Genomic DNA, 17,315 nt, shown 5'->3' with positions numbered 1-17,315 from the left:
CAGCAGACTTCTCCACTCAGTATGCCTTCTCCTGGGTGACTTTAGAAATCACCTAGAAAAATAGTACTCAGTGTTTCACCAGACAATAAACACAGGATTTAAAAAGAATCAAAGGGTGCCATCGAAATGAGACTTTGAGAAGATACCAGGAAAAACCAAATGGCGACAACAGCTTACACCTCAGGAACCCCGGACGTGGGAAGCCAGCAAACAGAACTACCGAGAAAGCCGAAGAGGGAAGACCACTGTGTGGTGTCCAGAGAACAGCAGCTGAACGACCAGCTCCACAAGGAAACCCGGTCCCAGGAACGCCCTCTCCAGCATCCCACTCAGGACTTCAGCCAAGGAGCTGGGGACACCCTGCTCTGAGACTCATACAAGAGCTAACTCAGAAAGGGGGCAGGGTCAATGCTTCACTCTTTGGAGGAACTGGGATTGAAACAGGTGACCCTTGAGACTAGGCCAAGGGAGATAAAGAAAAGAGGGTATAAGTCTACCCCGGTTTCACCCTAGTGACAGCACAGCTCCTTAGAGAATGCTGTACCGCAGAAGTGCAAAAACAAGATCGAGGCAGCTCCTCTGCCCTCGGATACTCACCTGGAGCATGATCACTGACCTCATGCTGACACGCAGAACCGTTCTTACCTTATACAGTGCCACAGACAAGAGACAGTCTGGTAAATGGATGAAAGAACAGGTAAAAAGACGGTGAAGCTCCACGAAGTCTGGTAAGAGTGGGTAGGACATAAATGACAGAGCAGGTGGGAAGGAGAGGGTGTGTGTCAAAATTCAGGGTTCTATATTTAGTTGTGGGAAGAATACTAATTTAAAAGAAATTACTCACAAAGTGGTTCCAAAGAATCCATGAGATTAACTCCTCCCTCACTGACCCAGGGCCAAAGGAAACGTGGGCTACTCACGACAGACAGGGAACAAGGTTGCTCCAGCCCCTAGGCAATCTCTGTACCCCGTCCCGGACTGAGTTCCCAGAAGACCCGACCAGAACGAATGCTGCACGGCGTGCCTGGTTCAGTGCTAGGACTGATCCGCGCTCTCTTCCCCGGTCTGGCCACTCTACCTGCAGGCAGCACGGGCTGGATCTCGACCTCTCCCCTGCAGGGTGGCACACCAGGCCACGGCCAGCTGTTTTTCTTTTAAAACACTCAATACTCTGACTTGCTGTACTTTTTGGCCCTATAACTTGTCCTACTGAAATGTAAACCAGCTGAGTTCTAAAAGGGGGTGGATACCAGAGAAGGACAACTATTTAGTAGCAGGTATAATTCAAACGTGAGAAACACAATCTACCAATGACTTCTCGCGGCGTTTCCCAAATGATGCAGGTAAATGGAGGTAAAGCGTTCTTCTCCAAAAGGTGTTCTGAACATACGAGCTAATCGCAATCCACCCCCTACTGATTCTACCAACACGGTAAAATGAAAGGTAAATTTTCTTTTCTGCTACATTAACCTTTAGGTGAGTCAAAAGTACTTTAAGGAACGCACTAAGCATCAGCTTACTGAACAGGGCAAGAAAACAGGACACGATGGGCAGACACCTATTTTAATGGAAGTTTCAGGTCTACCTGAGTTGTCCCAGAGACCTGTCTACATGCTTTGGAGAGCTAAACCTGGTCTGGTCTGTCACTGTGAGAATCACAGGCAAAGGCAAAAACAGCAGCAAAACCTGCGCCACCTCAGCACTTACACCCGAGAAACTGAAAGAGGCCCTCGAACAAAAGAGCCCAACAGAAAAACCACCCCATAGTAAATGCAGAAAATACTTCGGAAAAAGTAAGAGCATACATCTTCCATACAAATACGAGGTAGCTTTGCCTACATCCCCAGGTCTATGGAAGCACAAGAACAAAGTCCCACAAAAAGGACAGATAATATATTATGCTGCATAAAAATACTCATCATTCCACATCCATTTTCAAATCTACAATGCTGTCGAAAGTTGCAAACTAATTACCCTGTGCAAAAAGTAAATAAGACAGCCCTAGCTGAGTGCCAGACTGTGACCTGGGGGGGTCGCCCGTTCAATTCCCAGTGAGGGCACATGCCTGGGTAGCAGGCCAGATCCCCAATGGGGGATGCACAAGAGGGAACCACACACTGATGTTTCTCTCCCTCTCTTCCCCTCTCTCTAAAAATAAATAAATGAGCTCAGTGGATTGAGCATGGGGCTGCAAACTACATGATCACGGTTCGATTCCCAGTCAGGGCACATGCCTGGGTTGCAGGCCAGTTCCCAGCAGAGGACGCACCAGAGGCAACCACACATTGCTATTTCTCTCCCTCTCTCCTTCCCTTCCCCTCTAAAAATAAATAAATAATTTAAAAAATAAAAAAATACTTAAAACTCTGCAACATAAAATATTATTTTAGAGAAACCACTGAACAGTGCAGAATTTCCACTGCAAAATATGAGGTTAAGTTTCACGTGAAAGAAATTAACTATAGTTCATTGCCTAACTTACCTTTGCTAAATGAACTGAGGAAATAAAAAGGAACATTTAGCACAAGACTTTAAACTTATGCTTCCATGAAAACGTAAGTGTTTAGGGTTGTTATGAGGATTTAATAAATTAGCATTTGTAAGGGACATAAAATCGTGACTGGTATATAATAAAACTAAGTAAATATTTAAGTAAACCTTCTTAATCTTAAAAAGGATAGTTTATAACTATCATGAGCTTCCTTTGCCTTTTGATTTAGCTGGTGTGACAAAGCTGCATTTCTGAAAACGACTGGATTAGCCTAGGAGCTCAGTAGCTAAGTTTGCGCCAAGGCAACCAGTTTCGATTATGCAGAAACAGATGTCACGTCCGGGCACTCGATTAGACTGTATTAACGCGCTGACTTCCGGACGTGTCTGTTTCACACACCGGACTCCTGACACTAAGAGATGCTCGGTATCACCCGAATATCTGGGACTCAGCACTGAGCTCTCACAGTGAATTTAAAGACAGGAAACAGCTCTCATTCTCCAAATATGTTTCCGAATCTTTAAATCGCAGGCAAGCAACCTTATACTTAGTTTCTATGGTTTAATATAGAAGAAAGAAAACTAAAGAAATCTAATTTGTAGAAAGCAGTCTAAGTTACTTCAGAGAACACCGTATTTTGCCAGGTATACTGTGCCTGCCTGCGTAAGGCACACCGTGTTTCTGTGCATATCACATACAGGACGATTACACTCCTTATTATACCCATGTATAATTCGCATCCTTCCTCTTCCCTAAAAATTTTGTGGGCAAAAAAGTGCACAACATACATGGCAAAATACAGTGTTTTTTCTACCAAGCCACATTAACTTCAAAACTTTACCAAACACTCTTCTCAGAAGCCCCTTAACCACATTCACCGACTCTCATCTTCCCTGTGACCTTTCGGCCCTTCTTTCCTGTGACCTTTCAGCACTTCTCCCCACTCTATGACAAATAAACAGCACTAACATGGGGAAAAAAATCAAGAAAGGCTTGCTTCTCGGATCTAAACAGCAACGTAATCTTCAATATTTTTTACTGCACAACTGAATGCATTTTAAAAACAAAGTTTGACATTTTACTGATTAAAAACAATGATTTCCAAAGTAAAACATGCTTGTAGTCATTTTCCTGCTTTTGGCCCCTCTTTGAAAACCTGTTTTGATAACTGGGCTCTTCAAATGAAGAAACGAGAGGCCACGATGCACAGATAAGGTAAATACCAAAATGTGACGCAAGGAATAATGGCTTTAACCAGCAGAAAACTGGAAGCGCAGGCTTCCCTAATACGTCAGCCCACAGAGGGGAAAAGGAATACTGAATGAGACCACCATCAAAGGACAAAATGCTGTTTCAAAGGCTTCTGAAGACTTTAAAGCAGCAAGGACTAGGAGTAAGACGATGCTCCTGCACTAGAAAATGGCTCTTAAGACCATGAAGATGAAAGGAAAATTTTCCTGACACTCCTAAGAGTTAAGAATAGATCCCACAGAATCATTCCCTAACAGATTGTGCTAGCCTAAAAGGATTCTCGTAAAATACTTTATTCTCATGTAAAAGTGGAATGCACTATATATACACGCACATTTTGAACAAACTGCTTCTCGAACAGTTTTCTGGAATGATGTAAGTTCAAGAACCGAGGTTCCACTTGCTGGCAGCTGACATGTGAACAACTGGGGGTGGGGGTGCCAACCTCCATGCAGTCAAAAATCCACACATGACCTCTGACTCCTCCCCAACATAACTACTAAGTAGCCTATTATTGACCAGGAGCCTTTTCAGTAACATAAACTATTGATTAACACATATTTGTATCTTATATGCATTATGTACTGTACTCTTACGATTAAGTAAGAAAAAATGTTATTAAGAAAATCAAGGGAGAGCGGGTGGTGCGTGGCAGTGTTTTTGGGGTGGGTGGTGGGGCCTTGTTTTTTTTCAATAATATAAAAAAAAAAAGAAATAGAAAATACATTGATAGTATTTACTGGGAAGAAAAAACTATGTACAGGTAGACCTGCGTAATTCAAACACGTATTGTTCAAGGGTTAACTATATGTACGTGAATATATGTGAGTGTGTGTACACATTTGGTTATTTATTTTAAAAAAGCACATACACTGGAAGAAAAAAAGAGAAACTAATGAAATTGGGGTAGAAGATTTCTGAGTATAGTTTTTCATACAAATCTGACTTTCCAAAAGTTGCAAATGTTTTACATATTCAAAACAAAATCAAACCAAAGAAGGGCCCTAAATGGTATGTATGGCTCAGTGGACTGAGTGCCAGCCTGTGAACCAAAAGGTTGCCGGTTCCTGGTTCGGTTTCGAGTCAGGGCATGTGTCTGGGTTGCAGGCCAGGTCCCCTGGTTGGGGACGTGCAAGAGGCAACCAACTGATGTTTTCCTCACACATCATTGTTTCTCTCCTTCCTTCTTCCTCAATTCCCTTCTCTCTGAACATAAACAAAGAAACAAGCAAATCCGAAAACTGAACACAGAAATAAATTAACCTAACTGTGTATCATGTTAGCACAACCACACAAAGAAAACTGTTACTTCAAGTTAATTTTTAACATGATACTGACTATACATCTTTAGTGGGATAAGTTCTAAGGCAAAAAAACAAACTGCAAGGACTCCTGAAACTCAGCAGGTTAAAACACTAAGAGTTCATGCAGAATGCTAACTGTTATAATTCAGAATGTTACAGTAGGGTAAAGCAAGTAGGGAACTATATTAGTATCAATAGGAAGCAGGATTTTGAATGAGGAAAAAGCAAATATCAAATAAAAAGAAGGGAAAACCAGGTTACTTTTGAGCTGGAAACATCAGAATGAATTCATAATCCAAAGGTGAGAAGGATCTGCTCTGGCCAGTGTGACTCAGTCGGCTGGGCATCCTCCTGCACAGCCAGAGGTCACTGGTTTGATTCCCAGTCAGGACAATAAATACATTTTTGCTGTATTATTTCTTAAAAAGACTAATGAGATCACTTCAAAGGCACGAGACAGTTTGAAGGAGACAACAAGTGCATCGATTTTGGAGCATCAAAAATGACTGAAATTGATTTTAATATCCTGAAGAAAGAAAAATTCATGAATCTCTACCATTACTAAACGGCCTGAAGAAAAGCCAGTAATTAAAAAAAAGAGAATGACATATTTAAAAGAACTACTCTTTAGAGACCTGTAAACTCAGGTAGGATCATCAATAGACATATGACGGCATCAGGACAATGCCACAGAGAGTTAACTACCAAGAAGAAATTACAGTGAATTTACAGAAGAAATTACAATGATATTTCTCATACCCGTTAAGCAATGGACCAAACTGAGCCTCCTGGTGTGGCTGCAACATGAAATATATTCTTATCCAAATTACTTAACTTGAATCTACTTGAGCTTGTAAATCCCCTTGTTTACAGAAAACACAAGAATAAAGGAAAAAGTCTGGACATCTTCAGAAACTGCCAGAGAGTCTCTGGAACACACAACCGCCCCCAGCTGAGAACCCCTCTTCCATTATACCAGGTGAGACAAAACTTGAACTTCGGAACCTCGCATGGAAAAAGTTATAAAAGACATTTTGAGACAACTGGATAAATAAGACTAGATAACAGATGTCATAAAGTTAAATTAAAAGTAATTAAAAAAAAAAAAAAAAGACCTGTGACCCTCTGATAATCCCTGGCACACAGATTTGGGTTTGGGAGAGCGATAATGACATTGACCCAGATCCTGTAAGGGTACTGTTTGGGTCTGGACAGAATCAGACCCTTTGTGACTTTCCTTGATAAACTCTCTAAGTTCTTCAGGAATATTCCTGTGACCATTCCAAAGACCTTGGGAGTGACCCGACCACTCTGGCTGTCACACCACGAGAAAATGGTAGCGGTTTCTCTAAAAATGTTGCTGTTCTCAGAGAAAATAGTAAGAATAATCAACAGAGAATGCTTACTATGGTCCGGCTACAGAGCAGGGTGCTATCTACATATTGTCCCACTGAATGCAATAGCTCCACCCTCAACTGAGGAAACTGACTGAAAAGGTAAAGAACCTAGCTGGGGAAGAGCATTAGAGAGATGATAACAATAACATCTATTTCACAGGGCTGGCACAAGCAATTAGATCAGTGCCTAGCATATGAAAAACAGTACCTAAATGTCTGGTAAAAGAAAAAATCTCGCAAAAATCATACATCTAAATGGTGTAGCTAGGATTCAAACCCAGACTGACTAACTCCAAGGGTCATATTCTTAGCCACTAGGACTATACTACCTCACGGCTTTAAGAGTGACTAGGACAAATTTTGAACACAGTCCCACACTTCACCAACCCTCCCAAAGGGAAATGACATGATCAATCCAGCTGTAAAATCTTGGGGCTCCGTCTTGGGGCTCCGTGAGGTTGTTTCAAAAGTCTGAACCAGTGCCTAGGGAGGCGAACAAAGTTGGCACCAGTCCTAAGTGCCCAAACAGCACACTACTTCCCAGCACACACCAATTACCAAAAGTACGCTGGTGCCAGTGCCGACCCCACTGCCAGAGGAGTGAGTGCTAAGTGTTTCTGAAGAAAGGCATTAGCAGTCCGTCAGTTTCTTGATTCGAAATGGTCTCCCTTTTCAATGTGAAAAGTCTTCACTGCTTTAGAAATTCGAAGGTTTGTTAAGAGCCTGGCAAAAATGTAGGTAAACACACTTTCCTTGAAATTTTGTTCATTTACCAAGTCCTTCCCCTTGAATGGGTTTCTAAGTGCAGTCAAAACCCTCTTGCTTTTAAGAACAGATAAGAAGCAGAGCAGGCTCAACAGAACCATAGAACATAATGATACTGTGGCTTGTTTAAGACTTTGACACAAAATCCATAGAGCGGAGTTGGGACTTCACATCAAATTCTCCATCTCCCTACCAAGTTACAAAGACCTTCATATTTGATGCAAACATCACAACAGAAGAACTGCCAGACACCGTACTGCCCTTCGGTTAGATTCATGGGAAAAGGGAACTACCTTGGATGTCATTCAATCCTTTGAAATTTCATCTTTGGCTCTCACCATCCCCAAATCCCAAGCCTAACCTTTAGGCTGCTTAGCTGCACTGTCAGAAGGAAGTGCTTCCAGTGGGAAACACTGATTTCTTGCAGAGTGCCCACACAGGGGCCTGGAGAACTGACGGATACGGTGGGGGCTCCCCTCACGCGAGCTGACACTGATTGAGTCCGGGAATGAGCATCTCTCACATTGTGGCGATTCTACTAAATCCTAACTTTTAAAACAAAGAGCCAGGTCAATTTTAGAAAAATACTGACCGCTCCTCCAAAACCAAAAACCTAACAATGACACTCGCATTATATCCCAAACAGAGAACATCATTAAAGCCAGACTGCCCCGGGGTCGTGGCTGTGACGACCTTGGAAAGCTCTCCATACTTCACGGAACGTATCAACCCATTCTGCTCTCTCTCTCTCATACACAGCCCATGCCCTGAGTCTAAACGGCGTATGCCAAAGTGTGTATGTTAGGTGGTAGAATAAACATGACTTACATTTTCTTACATATGCTTTTTGACTTTCTAATTTTTTTCAGAGTTTTTTGAAAGCTCTAAAATAAATATAAATATAGGAAAGGTTTAATTCTAAACAAGTTTTCACATAAAACAAGACGTTATATATTAATAATGAATATATCATATGCTCGCCAGGCTGGTATGGCTCAGTGGATTGAGCGCAGGCCTGCAAATCAGAGGGTTGCAGGTTCGATTCCCAGTCAGGGCATATGCCTGGGTTGCAGGCCGGGTCACCAGTGGGGGGCGCACGAGAGGTGACCTCACATTGATGTTTCTCTCCCTCTCTTTCTCCCTCCCTTTCCCTAACAATAAATAAAAATTTTAAATATATATATTATATGCTCATCACATGCATGTATGCATATATATGTTGTATACACGTGTATAGATACAGTACGTATGTTTTGTATATGGGTGGAATACTGCTCAGCCATAAGAAAAGATCAAGTAACTGCCATTTGCAAAAACATGGACGGACCTTGAGGATATTACACTACATGAAATCAGTCAGAAAAAGCTAAGAACCATACGTTTTCACTCACGTAGGGCGTAAAACTGAGACTCACAGACAACAGAATGGTGGTTACTGGAGGGAAGGAACTGGGGGGCAGTAAAGGGGGCCAAATACATGGTGACAGAAAATGATTTCATTTTGGTTGGTGGGCACACAACACAATATACAGATCACATATCATAGAAATGTACACTTGAAACCTACATAATCTTATTGTCACAAAAAATTTTAATATAAAAATAAAATTAAAACCTATCTTTCACACTGAAATACAAGTTCTGTTCCTACTAACTATTCCCTCATTAAAATGCCTAAGAATCATCTGTTATGGAAAAAAAAGTTTTCTTTTTCAGTCGCTTGCTCGATGCAGTTCCATTGCGACTTCTATTCCGCACATTTGGTGTTGACGGGTGGAAAGCAAACATACACAGGAACCTTTCTCCGGCCCCGTGATCGATCAACACAGTGTCCTTGCTTCCTTTCCAAGAGTGTTCCATTTCATTCAGTAACATAAGCAATTCTCCCCATTCTCAGATCTGGTTGCAGCTGAAGTGTTTTAAGAACTCAACGTTCATTCCAAAAGCATCGGATATCATTTTACTGTTTCTCGAGTTACTTTGCAATACACCCTACATGTTACATGTAGCGGCACAGCTCACGTTTTCACATCGGAACTGTGAGAATGCAAAGGGCACACAAACCACTGAGTTGTTCAGGAAGAGAGTGGTGACCTGCGACATGGCACAGCCAATGCACACCCAGAGCAGCGGAGCCAAATCCACAGAAGGGCTTAGTCAACAGGCCTCCTCCATTAACTTTTGGCAACGCAATGATGATCAAAGGCCCAAAAAGCTTTTAATCACCATCAGGGTAAAATAATTTTTTTCCAGGGTAACTGAAGTCCAAGGCAGAAATTTATTGGTGACTAACAGAAACAGCACAAGCTATTAAATAAAACCACACTATGGGACCACCTAGGTTCCCCAAGACTGGGCCCCCCTGAGCGAGCCACGCCAGAAGAGGGACGGTGTCTGCTCCTTTAACCTGGTGTAGAATAGAAGGTGGTTCCAAGGGCCCACGTGCTGGTGTTACAGCACAGACAGCTCTCCCCCTTCACTTCTGGGTTCCAGCCCCACCCTTTCGCTGCTGCTGGCTACACCAATTAGAGAGGACTTCCACACAATCTCCTTCAATTCATCCCTTGGGGCAATCATCACTTTATGCTCCGAGGCAGATACATTTTTCTACTACTCACTAAGGGTGGTTTACAAGCACAGACCTAGAAAAACCTTATTACGCTTTCTCCAAATTAGACAAAGCCTTATTTTCTTGTACTTTAAGGACCTCAATAAAACTAGTTTCCCCACACAGTTCACTTCAACTGCTAAATTCAAGTCAAGCTTGAAGAAACTGAGTTCTAAGCTGAAGACATTCAGTCTGGGAGAGGCAGCAAAGGCAATGATGGAAAAGAAGACAACTGTGTGAAGAGACACAAAAGAGGATGAGCAAGATTATTACTTTTCTCCATTTGCTCCAGTTAGATAACTAAGATCTCAGTTCACAATTTCTATCTGGAGAAATGCAATATAATTATAATTTGCTAAGATCGAAGACAATCACCCACCTCATTTTTTACTGCTGCCATCTCCATTTTGGAGTGGGAACACAAAGAGTCCTTAAGAACCACACTCCAGGCCCTGGCTGGTGTAGCTCAGGGGATTGCGTGCCAGCCTGCGAACCAAAGGGCTGCTGGTTCAATTCCCAGTCAGGGTACATGCCTAGGTTGCAGGTCAACTGATGTATCTCTCACACACAGATGTTTCTCTCTCTTTCTCCCTCCTTTCCCCTCTCTCTATAAATAAATGAATAAATAAATTCTTTTTTTAAAAAAACCACTCTATTACTTGAACTCAACTGTGTTTACTGCCATGAAAGGAAATTCTCATGCACACTTCTGCTGCAAGGAAAGAAGAGGAAACTCAAACCCCTCTCCATGTGTGGAGAGAACATCGAATTAGAAAACAGAAGACGGAGCTCAGAGTCTGGGCTACTCTTTTCATTCATTATTCAGATCAGAACTTCTCTGCACCTCAGTTTCCTACTTTGTAACACGGCGATACTGGCCTTCCTTAAAGTCGAAGAGTCCATATCAAAAAAAATCAAGAAAGTATGAAGGTTTTTAGAAGCCAAAAATTATAATAAAAGGTGTATCACTATCACGGTTCCTTTCACAGATTTAATTATATACATATTCATAAACCTTAAATGACTGAAAACCTATTTTTTTTATTTTATTTATTTTTCTTTAGAAGGGAAGGGAAGGAGAGAGGGAGAGAAATATCAATGTATGGTTGCTTCTCGTGCGTCCCCTGCTGGGAACTGGCTTACAACTCAGGCATGTGCCCTGACGGGGAATCGAACCTCGATCTGTTGGTTCGCAGGCCCGCGCTTTAATCCACTGAGCTACACCAGCCAGGGATGAAAACCTATTATCAAATCATGATGCTGTACACTTTAAGTATATACAATTGCATTTGTCAATTATTCCTTAATAAAAGAGTAACTGTCATCTGACAGTTGTGGAAAAGTGGGAGAAGGGGAATAAGTACTTTAAGAAGAGTCCTGTGGAAGTCTGGAGGATGGCAGGAGCCCTGGCTGGTGTAGCTCGGTGGACTGAGCACGGACTGCGAGCCCAAAGATTCAATTCCCAGTCAGGGCACAGGCCTGAGTTGTGGGCTGGGTGCCCAGTGGGGGCCACGTGAGAGGCAACCTCACATTGATGTTTCTCTCCTTTTTCTCCCTCCTTTCCCCTCTCTCTAAAAATAAATAAATAAAACCTTTAAAAAAATAGAGGATGGCAGGATTATTTCTGGGTGGGAAAATGACAAAAAGTCTGACTTGTTTGGTAATATGAAAGGTTATCTCGGCACTGAAACTTAGCAGAAAAGAACTGAGAAAAGTATGGATTTTGGAACCATTACAGTCTAGAAATGAAAAATCATATTTTGTTATAGAATTAGATCTACTTGATTTCCAGTTTAAACAAAATACAGAGGCTAGAAAAAATGCTCTAAATGATCCCACAGAGAGACAGTCAGATAAATCCAGAACGTGGTACACCCTACAAGACTTCAAAAAGTCAACGCGGGGGTTGGGGGGAGACAAAGCCACAGGGAAGAAAAGGAGGGGGAGTTATACTAGATTTTCTGAGATTAAAGAGACAAACAGATGCAATGTATAAATGCAGGTTAGAACCTAGTTTGAAAAAAATAGCTATAAAACACTTTTGGGATGGTTAAGGCATTCTAATTGTGGATTAGACCTTCAGAAATAATATTCATCTTCTCAGGAGTGACAATGGTGTTGGCTGTTTGTAGGGGACTCATTTTAAGAGGTGCATGTTGAAGTGGCGTGATGTCTGTGCTCACTCCCAAACACTCGAGCAAAGGCACGATATCTGTGTGGCACAGGCACGTGTGTTTTGCTTAACCTGGGTGATACGTGTTCAAGTGTTGGTGGTGCTAGCTGGTCTTTTAACATCTCAAAGTATACTTGAAAAGTATCGTTAAAACATGTCAAAAAAGAATTTGATATAACCTTGACAGAGATCTAGTTCAGTCTCTTTTTCAACAACAGAAAAACCGGAGCCCACAGTACCACAGCTAACGCCGGCCTCTTCCCAACAGAGACTGAACCTCAGGCTGCCCTGCGAACCTCAGCCCGGACTCCTGTCCTGTGCCAAGAAACTAGGACCTGAGACACAAAGAATGAGCTGGAAAGGACACGGACATGTGCATGGTAAAAAGTGAACACAATTTTTAGGTTTTATATGTGACAATCCATTAAAATTATAGGAGAAGAAAGATCTGTTAAAGCCCTGGCTGGTGTAGCTCAGTAGATTGAGTGTGGGCCTGCGAACCAAAGGATTGCGTTTGATTCCCAGTCAGGGCACATGCCTGGGTTGCAGGCCAGTTCCCAGCAGGGGACCCAGGAGAAGCAACCATACACTGATATTTCTCTCCCTCTCTCCTTCCCTTCCCCTCCAAAGATAAATAAAATCTTAAAAAAAAAAAAAAAAAAAACCTGTTAAAGACTAAGACAACCTAGTACATCAGAAACTTGTATAAAATCACCTTGGTATGCAGCAGTGAATGGGAATTAGTTTGTCAGATGCACAAAAAGCAAAAAAAAAAAAAAAAGTTTTTAAAGCACTGAACCAGTATCACCTCTACCACTGTCTCACAGCTTAGTCTACCAATTATGGTAACTGCGCCTCCCAAAGTTTGACAACATACTTTAATAATTTCACATTTCACCCAACTGCTCCAGAAGCTACTTGCCAGTTCCGCAAAATGCCATGTTTTTTCGTATTTCCATATAAGTAATTTCCTCTGCACACAGAATGCCCTTCTGCCTTTTTTTTCATCTATTCCTCCTTCAAGGGTAACTTCTTATGCCACCTGTTGTTCAGCAAAGGTTTCTGGCCCGACTCCCCATCACTCCTTGAACTTCCATACTACTTTCTGCACTGCCGTAGAGACTTAAAACATTTCCTAATTATTTAAATATATGATGCCTCCATTAAACCACAAACTATTGGATTTCACAGAGCAGCAGTCAGAAATAAGGGAGGCTGGCTATTTTTTAAAGTTTCAGAAGAACCATCTTAATTCACCTAAAAAAGTAGGCGTTTAACCTAAATTGGAAGGGAGTTTATCACAACTTAGGTTCCTAACTTAAGTGATCTGAACTATTCCTTACTTTGCCACTTTGATACTCTTGTCACACAGCACAATCTGGAAACCGTCTGAACTAATGCAAAGGAGCAGTCCGACCTGCTCCTACCTACAAGCCAATTATCTTAAATGCAAAAAAATTATCTGGAGAGTTTCCTGGGAGGGTAAGAATTTAGAGAAGCCCAAAAGTCACTAAGTCCTTTCTCACTTAAGCCTTCAGCAAATATACATCGTTAAGACCCCATGCAAATAAAATTCATTTAATGCTTTTCACACATACGTTTTCTTAGACATCTAATTTCAACAGAAATTTCATGACTGAAAACTGCTATACTGGAAACTTCAGAAAGTTCTATTGCAAACATGCAAAAATATGGCATTACAATCAATACCCAGTGTGTACTCAGCAATATTTAGCCTCCCAGCTCAATATATGGATGGGATATATTCAGAAACGAATTTGATTCTTGCTGACGGCCCGTCAAACAGCTGATGCAGGACAAATACATGCTGATGGCTCTTGGCCAACACACAGGCATCTTTAAGTACATATGTGTTAGTAAAGTCTCAACCTACGGCCCCTGAACTGCCAGTGGATCAGGAGGAGCTTGCTGGTAGCCTAGCGCTGCCCCATAGGCAGAGGCAGAAAGCTGGGCAGGGATGGTGGGGGGGCGGTGGGAGAATCTGCTGCAGTGGTCAACCAAATGAAGATAAACCATTCAGGTGGTCTGCAGTAAGGAAAAATGAGGGAATCACTGAATCGGCAAATTGATCCTGATGCCCTACATATGATCACGTTGCTAACCCAAATCAACCCACTGCTTTCTTGCAACAAGACAAGACTGTGCTTTGGTCACAAGCCACGGGAGAGACAACTAATCAATAAGACCATAGAGGCAAAAGTTCCTGATTACTGGTGATCAACACTCAATAATCAGCCTCATTAGAAAACTCACTGAGTATAGTATTACTTACCAGGTGCTGCCAAAGCTTTGCACTTACTGTAAGCAAATCAGATTTTAAAATAACACGTATTAAAACTTCTCCATAAGAAAGAGAGGCATTATAGGCTATCAAAAATCAGAGGAATAAAGGTTCCTTACATTTCTAGTGGCTTAATGTTTCTGTCCACAGTATATAGCACTAGCTACTGATTCCTAAATAAAACCAGAGGTGAAATAACAGCACATTTAATATCCATAAGGAGAATCTTCTTTAAGAATGCCTTTCCAACATAAATTCCAAGATAATTATTAACTGGAAAAAATCAACGTTTTATGTTGAAAATATAAGACAGAGTGAAAACATATAAATATAAATACTTATATAGAAATATATTACACTTTATAGAAAACAAAAAATACCAGTTTTTTGGTAGAAAACTGAAAACAGGTGGGACCAGCCCAATGGAAGGTAGCTCATTAGGCAGGGTAACATCCCATGTCAATTTTTAACGTAAATTCAAGTGCTTAAATCTCTTCCCACAGAGGCTTCAGCTTCCCACATATCCCAGCATTTTCCAACTCAAGCTTTCGCACCTAAATTCAGTTCTCCTACCTACCACACCCACCACCCAGAGTATCACTGTATTTCCCAACCCACACCTACCTGCTCCCCAGTTTCCCTTTGGTCTGCTCCCCACAGACCAAAGGGAATCAGCCTCCCTCTGCTTCCCACCAAGCAAATGCCTAGATCACAGGACGTCTCTCCCCAACTGGTACGAAACTGTATGCATCCCTCTCATAAAGACCAGAAAACAGGAAAGATCTGTACTCCCTCCTGCCCCCGTCACACTAGGGAGGAAAGGAGACTAAATCTTCAGCCCTCCTCCTGCTCACATCTGCTTTATTCTTTATCATAGGCACAGACCTAAGAGAAGATGCATAAGAAAACCCAATAAACAACCAAGTTAGATGGTGCATAGAACTAATACACGGGACACTGAAAATATGTAAGGAAGAGATACATGCAAGACACTCTCGAATAAAGTGCCTCGTGTCCCACAGAATGCGTTTCTCTAGAGCACAGCAACCTAAGTACACCGGGGCTGCTGGCATATTGTGGGGTTGTACGTCCAGCAAGTCTATCTTGGATTAGGATATGAATAACAAACTATGGCTAGAATTTCTGCAAATACCATATTAGAGTGGTATTAGTTAACAAACTAATCGAACAATCGATTAGTTAACAAAATCGAATTATTTTCTGAAATTATAAGGAGAGTTTTTTTCAAACACAATCAGATCTATGAATTTCACAGTCAGGCCTATTTTCCTGTTTCCCAATAATTCAACCAAATTCAGTACACGAAGCACCTACTACGGTCAGGCCCTGAGAAGTGATTTCTCACTTCTCCACCTTTCACGAAAGTTTCGTGGCTAAATTCTTGGCACTTTCCTTCTTTTTCCACTCATTTATAGCAGTCGTTCACTTTCGAACCTTCGGTCAGCCTCCCCCAGGTGACCCCAAAATCGAACATCTCCGAGTTCTCTACCAGATCTGAACCCCTGCACCACCCCAAATAATGTGGCAACTTAAAAGGTCTTCTGTCCACTAATCCTTAACATACTGAAAGTTGAACGAGGACTCTCCCAGACTGCTCTTTCTTATTCCCCAAGACCTGCCAAGCCTCCTCAATATTCCTGGTCATCCAGGTTAAAAAATTTGGGGTTATTTTTTCTCTTCTCCTCTATGTTTCTACATCCAATAAACCAACTGGTGCCATTTGCCCCCTTAATGGGTTCCTCACTCTAATCTCTTCCCACTGTAAGCAATCCGACAATAGTGCTTCTCAAACTTGAATGTGTATGAGAATCACCTGAGAGCCTTGTTAAAATGCAGACTCTCACTTGGTGGCCAGGACTGGGGCCCGACACTCTGCATTTCCAACCTGCTCCCAGGTGATGCTCATGCTGCTGGTTGGCTGAAGGACTGTGCCTCACACCTTTGAGCAACTGAGATCCTTCTGTCGTCTTTTTTACCTTTGGCGCTTTCACGGTTTATCCTATGATGTTTTTATACGTCTATATAGTGTTTTATAGTTGTTTTATGTGTACATATTCTATTATGCCTTCCTTAAAATCAATTTTGACAGAAGAAATAGGACCATGATTTCTTTTTTTTGGAACAACAGCAACCAATTCACTAGGCATATTGTGGGTATTCAATGTCTGTTGATTGTAAAATGCTTCCCTAGAAAATACAACAATCGTCTCTTGATTAAGAAGATGCTGAAGTGGGTTTATAAGTTACTTCTGTCAACATTTCAAACCCCATTTCACTGCTAATCAACCTTTTTACCAGATTAGACAGAGGAAATAAACTTAAAGCAACTCTTTATTCACAGTTAAGATGGCAAATGTTACTTAAGAGTTGTGAATAACTGGCTATAGATTTGTTCTTTCTCCATCAGTGAAGAATTAAATACATACATATGGATTTAAAATTGAAGCCAGAAGCACAAGGTAACAAATGGAAAACTAAATTGGACTTCACTGAAATTGCAAACTTGTGCATCAAGAGACACCATCAAGAAAGTGAAAAGACAACCTACAAAATGAGAGAAAATATCTGCAGATCATATTTCTGATAAAGGTTTAAATATGGCAAATTTTATATTTTACAGTTAAAAAATGAAACTAGGGAAACAACTAGCACTTTTTCTTTTTTAAAGATTTTATTGGTTTTATTTTTAGAGAGAGGGGAAGGGAGGGAGAAAGAGAGAGAGAGAAACATCAAATGGTTGCCTCTCACATGCCCCTACTGGGGACCTGGCCTGTAACCCAGGCATGTGCCCTGACCAGGACTCAAACCAGTGAGCGACCTTTCAGTTCCCAAGCAGACGCTCAATCCACAGAGCCACTCCAGCCCAGGCAGAAACTAGCATTTCTTAGCACAGCCCTGAGTTCAAGTTCTGCCATTTATCCAATATGTCTTACTAAAAAAGTTATTTAATTTCTCCTGGCTTCCGCCATCTCTAAAATAGAGATATTATCCACCTCCCAGAAG

At 41.6% G+C, this 17,315-nt stretch overlaps 1 protein-coding gene across 1 annotated transcript in view; it reads right to left on the bottom strand.

The window, feature by feature from the left end:
- Positions 1–17,315, bottom strand: part of UBTD2 (ubiquitin domain containing 2) — a 37,612-nt gene that overhangs the window by 16,979 nt on the left and 3,318 nt on the right. The gene's annotated exons all lie outside the window — the stretch shown is intronic.

Source organism: Artibeus jamaicensis, unplaced genomic scaffold (genome assembly GCF_021234435.1).
Source record: "Artibeus jamaicensis isolate MK-2021 breed Jamaican fruit bat unplaced genomic scaffold, CSHL_Jam_final scaffold_3151, whole genome shotgun sequence".
Lineage (NCBI taxonomy): Eukaryota > Metazoa > Chordata > Mammalia > Chiroptera > Phyllostomidae > Artibeus > Artibeus jamaicensis.
The sequence above is the reverse complement of the archived record's forward strand: the minus strand, read 5'-3'. Positions and strand labels throughout refer to the sequence as shown.